We start from the raw sequence: 13,051 nt of genomic DNA on the forward strand, positions 1-13,051 counted from the left end.
GCTCCTTGCCCCCCAAAAGAAATTTCCTTTTTCCAAGTATGAAAATGTTACATTTGGGGCTAACACAATTTTAGTGGTAAAAATGTAAATTATTCTTTCTGCACTGCCCGAGGGTATAAAATTATGTGACAAACTTGTGGTGTCAATATAATCACTGCACCACTAGAAATTTAGAGGCATAGTTTGGAAAATGGGGTCCCTTATGGTGGGTTTTTCAGTCCTGGCACTTCAGGGGCTCTGCCAATTTGACATGGCATCCTCAAACCAGTGCAGCAAAATCTGAACTGTAATATGGCACTACTTCCCTTCTGAGCTTTGCACTGTGCCTCAAAATTAGTTTTCAACCACATATGGGGTATCTGTGAACTAAGGAGAAATTTCAAAACAAATTTTGGGTCCATTTTCTACTGTTAAAGCTAATAAAAAAATTACAGGAAAAATGTGATTTTTTTAATTTTCACAGCTTAACATTATAAATTTCTATGAAGCACTTGTGGGTTCAAGGTGCTCAATTTACATCTAGATATGTTCCCTAAGGGGTCTAGATTTCAAAATTGTGTCACTTGTTGGGGTTTTTCACTGTTTAGGCACATCAGGGACTCTGCAAAAGCGACATGGCATCCACTAATTATTCCAGTAAATTTTACTTTCTAAAAGTCAAATAGTGATCTTTCTCTTCCAAGCCCTGCTGTGTACCCAAACAGTTGTTTTCCTCTACATATTAAGTATTCAAGAGAAATTTCACAACAATTTGGAGTATTTTCTCCTTTTACCCTTAAGACAATGCAAAATTTGGAGCTAAAAAAGATTTATCTGGGGAAAATTTGATTTTTTTTTTTAGTTTCCCGGCTCTACATTTGTGAAGCACCTCTGGGTTCAAGGGGCTCAATACACATATAGATAAGTTCCATAAGGAGTCTAGTTTCCAAAGTGGAGTCACTTGTTGGGGGTTTCTACTGGTTAAGTACATCAGGGGCTCTCCAAACGCGACATGGTGTCCACTAATTATTCCAGTAAATTTTACATTCAGAAAGTCAAATGGCGCTCCTTCCATTTCAATCCCTTCCGTGTGCCCAAACAATAGATTTCCTCCCCATATAGAGTATCGTCACACTCAGGATAAATTGTGCAGCTAATTGTATGGTCCATTTGCTCCTGTTACCCTTAGGAAAGTAATTAAAATTTGGTCTAAAGGAAGATTTTTATGAAAGAAAAGTAAAGGTTTATTTTTGCCTTCAACATTCCAAATATTGCTGTGAAGAACCTGAAAAGTTAAAAAACTTTTTTAGTGTGGTTTTGAGCACCTTGAGGGGTACAATTTTTAGAATGGTGTCAGTTTGGGGTATTTTCTGTCATATAGGCTCTTCAAAGTCACTTCAAATGTGAGGTGGTCCTTAAAATAGTTTTGCAAGTTTTGTTGTAAAAATGTGAAATTGCTGGTCAACTTTTCACCCTCAGAACTTCCTAACAAAAAAAATTGTTTCTAAATTTTTTTTATGTAAAGTAGAAATGTGGCAAATACTATGTATTAACTATTTTGTGCTATATGACTCTGATTTAAGACCACAAAAAATATTTTTTTTAAAACAGAGAAATTTTAAATTTTTGGGACAAATTTCCAATTTTTTCACAAATAAATGCAAATAATATCAAAGAAATTTTACCAATATCATGAAGTGCAATATGTCATGAGAAAACAATCTGAGAATCAGTGGGATCCGTTGAAGCGTTCCAGAGTTATGACTTCATAAAATGACAGTGGTCAAAATTGTAAAAATTGTTCTGTCAGGAAGGTGAAAACAGGCTTTGGGATGAAGGAGTTAAACTCAAGAACATGGCTATAATATCGCTTCACTTGAAAAAAGCCATAGTCAGGAAGCAATAAAAGTACATTGGGCTTAATTTTAGTTTTTTTATGTTGGATCCCAAATGAAAAACATGTGACATGCTCCACTGGATGACATTGCTCTTCTGTGCACCTTATCCTATTTTTATAGCTGCAAATTCTACCTTGTTCGCAGGTCTAGCGATCCAAACTAACAGCGTCATACAACTTTAAAATGTTATTGAGGTCATTGATCAACACTAGATCCATACAAATGTTATTTTCCCAAACAAGAGGCTTGTTTGGATTCCTTGGAACTCCTTCCTTACTTTTTATTTGAAAAGTGGGTCAAGCAATTGATAATGTCTCGCAATATAGTTCAAATGACAAATACCATGGAATATATGCAGTAAGTACTTTGCTATTATTTATGTTTCTGAAATGGTTAATTTTGTCAAAGGTTTCTACCATTAACACTCCCTGCCAAACTAAATTGGGTCATTCTGCAGAATGTTAAATACTATGGCAACTTTAGACTCCAACTGCTGTTGCCCTAATTAGCACATAAATTAGTAATAGCTGTGCTATTATTCAATTTACAATCATTTATACCGACATGATACAGTCATTTCAACATCATCAACCTTATTCCTTATTAGAATTTCCCATTATGACTGAGTATCCTCTGCTCTCATCCCATACTGAGCCTGGTAGCTCTGTTTAACTACATCTTAATTTATTTATTTGTTTACTGCAAGGAGGGATGTTTTACAGGTCAATACTTTTCCAGAGGCTCCTGAGAGCTTTTTCAGCTCTCTCAGTGCAAATTTAGAACTGATAACCCCACAAGGGATTGCTGCGTCAGGTAAAAAAAACATTGATTACTCAGCACTGCAATCTGACTTGTGTTCACTCTGACACAAACTGAATTTCCATTCTGCAAACAATTTATTTATAGGACTGGAAGAAAGCCAGGTTTCAACAACGTTATACATCATCCATGCTCCAACCAAATGAAAATTTGTCTAACATTTAACACTTTATTTCCCTTCAATAATAAAAACAACCATGATTACAAATACTGCAAAGCTGTTTAAAGGGGACTTGGCATTAGATTCATGCTTCTTGAATCACTGGCAACATGAATCATAACCAGGCTGAGCGACTGCAGCCAGCTATGTGGTGCTCTGAAATGCTGTGACATTTCAGCGAAAACTTAGTTTTTAGCCACCTCTTGACTATATGTGTTAAGGCTGTTGGAATGCACCGAGTCTATTTAGATATTATTATTGGTGCGTTCGCAGCCTGGGGTCCACTGTGCAGGAGACGAACCTGCTGCTAGCAAATGGTGACACAATATGACGGTAGAAGTGAACTCTGTTACTTCACAGAGTCGAACAGAGGGTAAAACGCTGTGCCCTGTTAGCATCACAGGGGAACACAGCTGCCTAACAGAGAAAAGAAATCAGTGTTCAGGTAGTAGAAAGCACACAAACACCTCCTCTCCGGTGGAGCCGGAATTCTAATGGCTTTACGCCAGCCCTGAATTCACCATACAAACTCCTCACCAGAGGTGCCGGTATTCTAGTGGCTTATTTCAGCCAGACCCTGACCACAAGCAGACAAGACAACTGAGTAGCTAAAGCTCATAACATAAGCTGATACTAGCACATGGCCATGTGGCCATGCGAACCTTTTATAGCTGCAGCAACTTCAGGACCTTCCTAGAGGGCCAATAGGAGCTGCTACAGTACCTGAGAAACTTCAGGACCTTCCTAGAGGACCAATGGGAGCTGCCACAGTACCTGAGCATGTGACCCCCGACCTCCAATGAAAGGCCTTACACTGGGCATGCTCAGAAGGGGAGAAGCAGGACTTAGTCCCAGAGATGTCTGCTCACCGCTGACCAGTACTGGCTACAATGGCTGAGCCTGGAAAGGCAGCAGTAAAGTAACCATCTGCACAGTATCAGGCTAAGCCAAATGCTGAGACCGATGTCTCCGCTTAGCAGGGTCCACTGTGGCTGGAGACGAATGGGAGACCGCAGCGGAGATGGTTTGAGATTCCCCCTGTGCAGAGGCAGGAACTCAACCCCTAACACACGTTTCAGCTTACTAATCAAAGGCGAGCCTTCAGGCGACTTCTAACTACAGTAGACTGACAGGTCTTTTCTATTTGTGTACATGGGAAAATCCTGGTCAATCAACTAGAGCAGGGTAGTAAGAAGTGTTGCAGGTTTGTTTGACTTCAGCAGAAATAACAGCAAATCAGATATTTGTGGGACAATCCAGAGTTTACTGACATATAGGATCTGCATAAATCATCATCAAATAGGAAAAGCAAGATTTATCCTAAGATGGCTGCTATCCTGAAGAATGACAGTTTAAACAAGAGAAAAACAGTTTAAGATACACTACATATTATTAAGCATTAACAGACACAACAGTGCCATCTGATGACAATGCAATACAACTCCTCCAACTTATAATACAGGTCCTTCTCAAAAAATTAGCATATACTGTTAAATTTCATTATTTACCATAATGTAATGATTACAATTAAACTTTCATATATTATAGATTCATTATCCACCAACTGAAATTTGTCAGGTCTTTTATTGTTTTAATACTGATGATTTTGGCATACAACTCCTGATAACCCAAAAAACCTGTCTCAATAAATTAGCATATCAAGAAAAGGTTCTCTAAACGACCTATTACCCTAATCTTCTGAATCAACTAATTAACTCTAAACACATGCAAAAGATACCTGAGGCTTTTAAAAACTCCCTGCCTGGTTCATTACTCAAAACCCCCATCATGGGTAAGACTAGCGACCTGACAGATGTCAAGAAGGCCATCATTGACACCCTCAAGCAAGAGGGTAAGACCCAGAAAGAAATTTCTCAACAAATAGGCTGTTCCCAGAGTGCTGTATCAAGGCACCTCAATGGTAAGTCTGTTGGAAGGAAACAATGTGGCAGAAAACGCTGTACAACGAGAAGAGGTGACCGGACCCTGAGGAAGATTGTGGAGAAGGACCGATTCCAGACCTTGGGGAACCTGAGGAAGCAGTGGACTGAGTCTGGTGTGAAAACATCCAGAGCAACCGTGCACAGGCGTGTGCAGGAAATGGGCTACAGGTGCCGCATTCCCCAGGTAAAGCCACTTTTGAACCATAAACAGCGGCAGAAGCGCCTGACCTGGGCTACAGAGAAGCAGCACTGGACTGTTGCTAAGTGGTCCCAAGTACTTTTTTCTGATGAAAGCAAATTTTGCATGTCATTCGGAAATCAAGGTGCCAGAGTCTGGAGGAAGACTGGGGAGAAGGAAATGCCAAAATGCCTGAAGTCCAGTGTCAAGTACCCACAGTCAGTGATGGTGTGGGGTGCCATGTCAGCTGCTGGTGTTGGTCCACTGTGTTTCATCAAGGGCAGGGTCAATGCAGCTAGCTATCAGGAGATTTTGGAGCACTTCATGCTTCCATCGGCTGAAATGCTTTATGGAGATGAAGATTTCATTTTTCAGCATGACCTGGCACCTGCTCACAGTGCCAAAACCACTGGTAAATGGTTTACTGACCATGGTATTACTGTGCTCAATTGGCCTGCCAACTCTCCTGACCTGAACCCCATAGAGAATCTGTGGGATATTGTGAAGAGAAAGTTGAGAGACGCAAGACCCAACACTCTGGATGAGCTTAAGGCCGCTATTGAAGCATCCTGGGCCTCCATAACATCTCAGCAGTGTCACAGGCTGATTGCCTCCATGCCACGCCGCATTGAAGCAGTCATTTCTGCCAAAGGATTCCCGACCAAGTATTGAGTGCATAACTGAACATTATTATTTGATGGTTTTTTTGTTTGTTATTAAAAAACACTTTTATTTGATTGGACGGGTGAAATATGCTAATTTATTGAGACAGGTTTTTTGGGTTATCAGGAGTTGTATGCCAAAATCATCAGTATTAAAACAATAAAAGACCTGACAAATTTCAGTTGGTGGATAATGAATCTATAATATATGAAAGTTTAATTGTAATCATTACATTATGGTAAATAATGAAATTTAACACTATATGCTAATTTTTTGAGAAGGACCTGTAAGTCAGTAACTTGTTGCTTACATTTCAACACCCTTTCTCAATAGCGAAGACATATTTGATTAGTTCTAACTTCTTTATCAGCTTTTGATGCCTTTCAGCAGTTGGTGCCTTTGTAAATATATTTGCGTTCATATCATCAGTTGTATAGTTTCTGTTAATGTCCAAGTTCTTGAATCATACATAGATTTCATTTCTGTTTCTGCTGCCTTTATCTATTTACTGGTTTCCCTTTGAGAGTTGAGATATATCCTCCAATGATGTGGGTTCATATGCACTAGTTCTGCTCACTTTAAATGAGAGATGTACTGGTGGTTTAACTCTGTTTTATCTTATTGAACTACTTGGTTCTGTATCTATGTGCGGTAGTATTTGTTTACCTTTTGAATTTGAGTTTGCAGCTAATTCAACCATTTGCTCGTTGGGTATTACCATAATCTTTTCACAATTGATTTTCTCCTTTAATGCTTCAAGTGTTGTCATTGTGTTTTTGCTTAAATCCTCAATTAAATTTACAGTGTTACTTACAGTAATTCTGTCTATTTTAGGATCTAGGATTCTGTACCTTTTGCAGTTGTAATTGTATCCAACAAAAATTCCTGTTTTGCAGTTTGGAGCTCTTCTTTTGTGGAATAAATGGAAATGCTTGCCACATTTGTTGAAAACAGTTGGCTCTGTAGATAAGTGGCTGTTATTGAAGCTTCACCCCAATATTTTTCAGGTAGACTGGAACCTGTTAGCAAACATCTAATCATTTCAGTCTAGGTTCTATTTTTCCTCTCTGCTTCACCATTTTATTTAGGTGTGTATGGGACCGTTCTTTGATGTTCTATTCCATTCTGTCTTAAATAGTCGTCTATTAGATTTCCTGTGAATTCACCTCCATTATCACTTTAATACTTTAGTGGTTTTTTCTGAAACTTATTACTTGACTCTGTCACATAATCCTATAGTTTACTGAAAACGTATTCTTTAATAGATAGGTGACTGTATATCGTGAACAGTCATATATAAAAGCCAACATATAACTGTTACCTCTGAGTGTGCACACTTTCATAAGTCCACATTAGGGATGAGTGAACGAGTTCGGTAATACTTGGATTTCACTCGAGTATCTGGGTGTTCTGATGCGCTCGGCACTTGGCGAGCATTAGCTGGTACTTCGATTTGAAGCTCGAATTCCCACCCCACATATTTGGCACCTGTTACACAGCCAATAAACAAATGGGGATTTCCTGCCAGTCATTGTAATGCAGTAGCAATTTTGGTAGTGGCATCACTGTAATTGGCTGGCTTCATTACCTAATACCTCAAAAGAAGTAATAATAATATAAGGACAGATGCCACCACACTTGGCACACTGATGCCATTTCACAACTCAGAGACAGTTGTATAACCTTTTTATCAAAGCTACTGGCTCACACGCTATCATCTCACAACGTGGCAACTGCAGCACTCTGACCGGCAGTAACAAACTTACCGCCAATCAGAGCTGCCAAGTTTCTTGCATTGTCACACAGATGACAGCATTGGGAACAGCCGATGCTTGGGCTTCCAAACCTGAACAGTAACACGGACTTCCTGGAGAAGTTCGTGTTCGGGAATGGACACTAGGTGTTCAGTACAGACCCCAAATGTTACTGTTTGGGTTTGCCAATCATTTGTCCTTGGTTAGATTTTAAGAGTAAGGCATCATTCCCACATCAGTATTTGGTCAGTATTTTGCATCAGTGTTTGTATGCCAAAACCAGGAATTGTACAATCAGATAAAAAAACATAACTGAAAGATTGACACTTATTCTGTGTTTTGGAGAAACAGCTTGCTTCAGCATATCATTGATCCAAAATGCTAATGTGTGGATAAAGCCTAAAACATATAGGGCTATAACCACACAGCCAGGCTCTGGTTCATCCTGTTTGTGGTTTGAAGCCTAAAACATATAGGGCTATAACGACACAGCCAGCCTCTGGTTCGTCCTGTTTGTGGTTTGGGAAGCATTTTTTATAGAGAATCCTATTGGAAAATACTTAAATGCCATCATACCGGTAGGATGTCTGTTGTGAACTCTGTTTTCAGGCTCCCTCTTGTGGTCACTGGTGGTATGGTGTGACTTTTGCTTTGGGCTCCCCCTGGTGGCTTTGTTTGTTATCCTGCTGGTCTCTGGCTATCAGCTGGTTCGTTATCCTCTGGGAGGTTCCTATATAGCTCTGGTTTACTTCCACTTGTTGCCGGCTGTCAATGTAATCAGTGCTACTCAGATTCCTTCTGACTACCTTGCTCCCAGTCCATCCAGGACAAGCTAAGTTTTCTTTGCTCATTTTTTGATCAGCAGTGTTTATCATGTTTTCTTGTCTAGCTTGCTAAAATGTGATTCCCTCGCTTGCTGGATGCTCTAGTGGACTGAATTTCTCCCCACACACCATTAGTTGGTGCGTGGGTTCTTGAAATCTCAGGATGGATATTTTGTAAGGGTTTTTTATTGATCACATAGACCCCTGCTCTATTTTCTGCTTTCTAGTACTAGTGGGCCTCTTTTGCTGAATCTGATTTCATCCCTACGTATGTGCCTTCTTCTTACTTCACCGTTAATATTTGTTGGGGGCTTCTATATCTTTGGGGATTATTTCTCTGGAGGCAAGCGAGGTCTTTCTTTCTCTTTAGGGGTAGCTAGTTCCTCAGGCTGGCTCGAGACGTCTAGGAATTATTTAGGTACGTTCACCGGCTACCTCTAGTTGTGTTGGATAGGTTCAGATTTGCGATCAGTCCAGTTACCATCTCCCTAGAGCTTGTCCTTAGTTTATTCACTTGCTGGTCTATTCGTGATCCTCAGCCACTAAGGATCATAACAGTACAGCCGGCTTTAAAGTGTTAATTGCATGGCAGAAGCAGGAGAAAAGAAGCCTTGAGAAATTATTATTTTTTTTTTTGGTGCCGTGTGTCTAGCTGCTGTGGCTTCTCTCCTCCTCTTAATCTTGGTGTGGCTCTGAGTTCAGCTGCTGACATGGATGTCCAGAGCTTGGCTTCCAGTCTGGATCATCTTGCTGCTAGGGTTCAAAGTATTCAGGATTTTGTTGTTCACAGTCCTATGTCAGAGCCTAGAATACCTATTCCGGAGTTGTTTTCTGGAGATAGATCTAGGTTCCTGAATTTTAGGAACAATTGTAAGTTGTTTCTTTCTTTGAAACCTCGTTCCTCTGGTGATGCCGTTCAGCAAGTTAAGATTATCATTTCCTTTTTGCGCGGTGACCCTCAAGATTGGGCCTTCGCATTGGCGCCAGGGGTGTCATGATTCTCAATGGCGAGAGAACATAGCCCAGCATATATAAGAACTAGCTCTTGGAAGATGGAATCTAAACTGACCATGAACTAAACCTGCCGCACAATTAACAGTGGCCGGGTAGCGTGCCTACGTTTTATCCCTAGACGCCCAGCGCCAGCCGGAGGACTAACTAATCCTAGCAGAGGAAAATACAGTCCTGGCTCACCTCTAGAGAAATTTCCCCAAAAGGCAGACAGAGGCCCCCACATATATTGGCGGTGATTTTAGATGAAATGACAAACGTAGTATGAAAATAGGTTTAGCAAAATCGAGGTCCGCTTACTAGATAGCAGGAAGACAGAAAGGGCACTTTCATGGTCAGCTGAAAACCCTATCAAAACACCATCCAGAAATTACTTTAAGACTCTAGTATTAACTCATAACACCAGAGTGGCAATTTCAGATCACAAGAGCTTTCCAGACACAGTAACGAAACAGCAGCTGTGAACTGGAACAAAATGCAAAAACAAACAAGGACGAAAGTCCAACTTAGCTGGGAGTTGTCTAGTAGCAGGAACATGCAAAGAAAGGCTTCTGATTACATTGTTGACCGGCATGAAACTGACAGAGGAGCAAGGTTATATAGAGACTCCCACATCCTGATGGGAACAGGTGAACAGAGAGGATGATGCACACAAGTTCAATTCCACCAGTGGCCACCGGGGGAGCCCAGAATCCAATTTCACAACAGTACCCCCCCCTTAAGGAGGGGGCACCGAACCCTCACCAGAACCACCAGGGCGATCAGGATGAGCCCTATGAAAGGCACGGACAAGATCGGAGGCATGAACATCAGAGGCAGTCACCCAAGAATTATCCTCCTGACCGTATCCCTTCCATTTGACCAGATACTGGAGTTTCCGTCTGGAAACACGGGAGTCTAAGATCTTTTCCACAATGTACTCCAACTCACCCTCAACCAACACCGGAGCAGGAGGCTCAACGGAAGGCACAACCGGTACCTCATACCTGCGCAATAATGACCGATGAAAAACATTATGAATAGAAAAAGATGCAGGGAGGTCCAAACGGAAGGACACAGGGTTAAGAATCTCCAATATCTTGTACGGGCCGATGAACCGAGGCTTAAACTTAGGAGAAGAAACCCTCATAGGGACAAAACGAGAAGACAACCACACCAAGTCCCCAACACAAAGCCGAGGACCAACACGACAACGGCGGTTGGCAAAAAGCTGAGTCTTCTCCTGGGACAACTTCAAATTGTCCACTACCTGCCCCCAAATCTGATGCAACCTCTCCACCACAGCATCCACTCCAGGACAATCCGAAGATTCCACCTGACCAGAGGAAAATCGAGGATGAAACCCCGAATTACAGAAAAACGGGGACACCAAGGTGGCAGAGCTGGCCCGATTATTGAGGGCGAACTCCGCCAATGGCAAAAAAGCAACCCAATCATCCTGATCCGCAGACACAAAACACCTCAAATATGTCTCCAAGGTCTGATTAGTCGGCTCGGTCTGGCCATTAGTCTGAGGATGGAAAGCAGACGAAAAAGACAAATCTATGCCCATCCTAGCACAGAATGCCCGCCAAAATCTAGACACGAATTGGGTCCCTCTGTCAGAAACGATATTCTCCGGAATACCATGCAAACGAACAACATTTTGAAAAAACAGAGGAACCAACTCGGAAGAAGAAGGCAACTTAGGCAAGGGAACCAAATGGACCATCTTAGAGAAATGGTCACACACCACCCAGATGACAGACATCTTCTGAGAAACAGGCAGATCCGAAATAAAATCCATCGAGATGTGCGTCCAAGGCCTCTTCGGAATAGGCAAGGGCAACAACAATCCACTAGCCCGAGAACAGCAAGGCTTGGCCCGAGCACAAACGTCACAAGACTGCACAAAGCCTCGCACATCTCGTGACAGGGAAGGCCACCAGAAGGACCTTGCCACCAAATCCCTGGTACCAAAGATTCCAGGATGACCTGCCAACGCAGAAGAATGAACCTCAGAGATGACTCTACTGGTCCAATCATCAGGAACAAACAGTCTACCAGGTGGGCAACGATCTGGTCTATCCGCCTGAAACTCCTGCAAGGCCCGCCGCAGGTCTGGAGAAACGGCAGACAATATCACTCCATCCTTAAGGATACCTGTGGGCTCAGAATTACCAGGGGAGTCAGGCTCAAAACTCCTAGAAAGGGCATCCGCCTTAACATTCTTAGAACCCGGTAGGTATGACACCACAAAATTAAACCGAGAGAAAAACAACGACCAGCGCGCCTGTCTAGGATTCAGGCGCCTGGCAGACTCAAGGTAAATTAAATTTTTGTGGTCAGTCAATACCACCACCTGATGTCTGGCCCCCTCAAGCCAGTGACGCCACTCCTCAAAAGCCCACTTCATGGCCAAAAGCTCCCGATTCCCAATATCATAATTCCGCTCGGCGGGCGAAAATTTACGGGAAAAAAAAGCACAAGGTCTCATCACGGGGCAGTCGGAACTTCTCTGCGACAACACCGCCCCAGCTCCGATTTCAGAAGCGTCGACCTCAACCTGAAAAGGAAGAGCAACATCAGGCTGACGCAACACAGGGGCGGAAGAAAAGCGGCGCTTAAGCTCCCGAAAGGCCTCCACAGCATCAGGGGACCAATCAGCAACATCAGCACCCTTCTTAGTCAAATCACTCAATGGTTTAACAACATCAGAAAAACCAGCAATAAATCGACGATAAAAGTTAGCAAAGCCCAAAAATTTCTGAAGACTCTTAAGAGAAGAGGGTTGCGTCCAATCACAAATAGCCTGAACCTTGACAGGATCCATCTCGATGGAAGAGGGGGAAAAATGTATCCCAAGAAGGAAATCTTTTGAACCCCAAAAACGCACTTAGAACCCTTCACACACAAGGAATTAGACCGCAAAACCTGAAAAACCCTCCTGACCTGCTGGACATGAGAGTCCCAGTCATCCGAAAAAATCAGAATATCATCCAGATACACAATCATAAATTTATCCAAATAATCGCGGAAAATGTCATGCATAAAGGACTGGAAGACTGAAGGGGCATTTGAAAGACCAAAAGGCATCACCAAATACTCAAAGTGGCCCTCGGGCGTATTAAATGCGGTTTTCCACTCATCCCCCTGCTTGATTCGCACCAAATTATACGCCCCACGGAGATCAATCTTAGAGAACCACTTGGCCCCCTTTATATGAGCAAACAAATCAGTCAGCAGTAGTGTTGAGCATTCCGATGCTGCAAGTATCGGGTATCGGCCGATACTTGCTGTATCGGAATTCCGATACCGGGATTCCGATACTCTTGTGGTATCGGGTATCGGGTATCGGAACAACATTAATGTTAAAATGTGTAAAATAGAGAATTAAAATAAAAAATATCGCTATACTCACCTGTCCGACGCAGCCGGGACCTCAGCGCAGGAACCGGCAGCGTTGTTTGTTTAAAATTCCCGCTTTTACATGGTTACGCGAAGTCCCGGCTTGTGATTGGTCAGGGCGGCCATGTTGCCGGGCCGCGGACCAATCACAGCAAGCCGTCACGAAAATACGTCACGGCTTGCTGTGATTGGTCCGCGTCCCGGCAACATGGCCGCCATTAACCAATCACAAGCCGTGACGTCACGGGAGGCTGGAAACGCGCTCATTTTAAAAAGGGCGCGTGTCCAGCCTCCCGTGACGTCACGGCTTGTGATTGGTTGCGTCGCGGTCAACCAATCACAAGCCGGGAGGCTGGACACGCGCCCATTTCAAAATGAGCGCGTCCAGCCTCCCGGCTTGTGATTGGTTGATCGCGGCGCAACCAATCACAAGCC

At 42.6% G+C, this 13,051-nt stretch overlaps 1 protein-coding gene across 1 annotated transcript in view; it reads left to right on the forward strand.

Annotated features, from left to right (window-relative positions):
* Positions 1-13,051, forward strand: part of GALNTL6 (polypeptide N-acetylgalactosaminyltransferase like 6) — a 2,887,171-nt gene that overhangs the window by 2,435,073 nt on the left and 439,047 nt on the right. The gene's annotated exons all lie outside the window — the stretch shown is intronic.

Source organism: Ranitomeya variabilis, chromosome 1 (assembly GCF_051348905.1).
Source record: "Ranitomeya variabilis isolate aRanVar5 chromosome 1, aRanVar5.hap1, whole genome shotgun sequence".
Lineage (NCBI taxonomy): Eukaryota > Metazoa > Chordata > Amphibia > Anura > Dendrobatidae > Ranitomeya > Ranitomeya variabilis.